Raw genomic sequence first — 274 nt, forward strand, 5'->3', positions numbered from 1 at the left:
GCTTGGCCCCTGCCAGCACCCCCTGCCTCCGACACTAGTTGAAACCATCGCCTCCTCCCATCGAAGAAACTTCCCCGTCTCTATCGAGACGCTGGCTGCTACCTCCGCTCCTACACCGCGTCCTTTGCATCTGGATTATTCTCGTTGGACGGAGGACTTTTTCACCTCTTTCTTTGTGTGAAATGACGACGGGGAACATTCACATCTGTGGTTTTCTCATCCGTGGATTCTAGTGCGTCAGCAAAATCACTTTCATGGTTTTTGAACCCTGGTT

This window comes from Triticum dicoccoides, chromosome 2A, assembly GCF_002162155.2.
Source record: "Triticum dicoccoides isolate Atlit2015 ecotype Zavitan chromosome 2A, WEW_v2.0, whole genome shotgun sequence".
Classification (NCBI taxonomy): Eukaryota; Viridiplantae; Streptophyta; class Magnoliopsida; order Poales; family Poaceae; genus Triticum; species Triticum dicoccoides.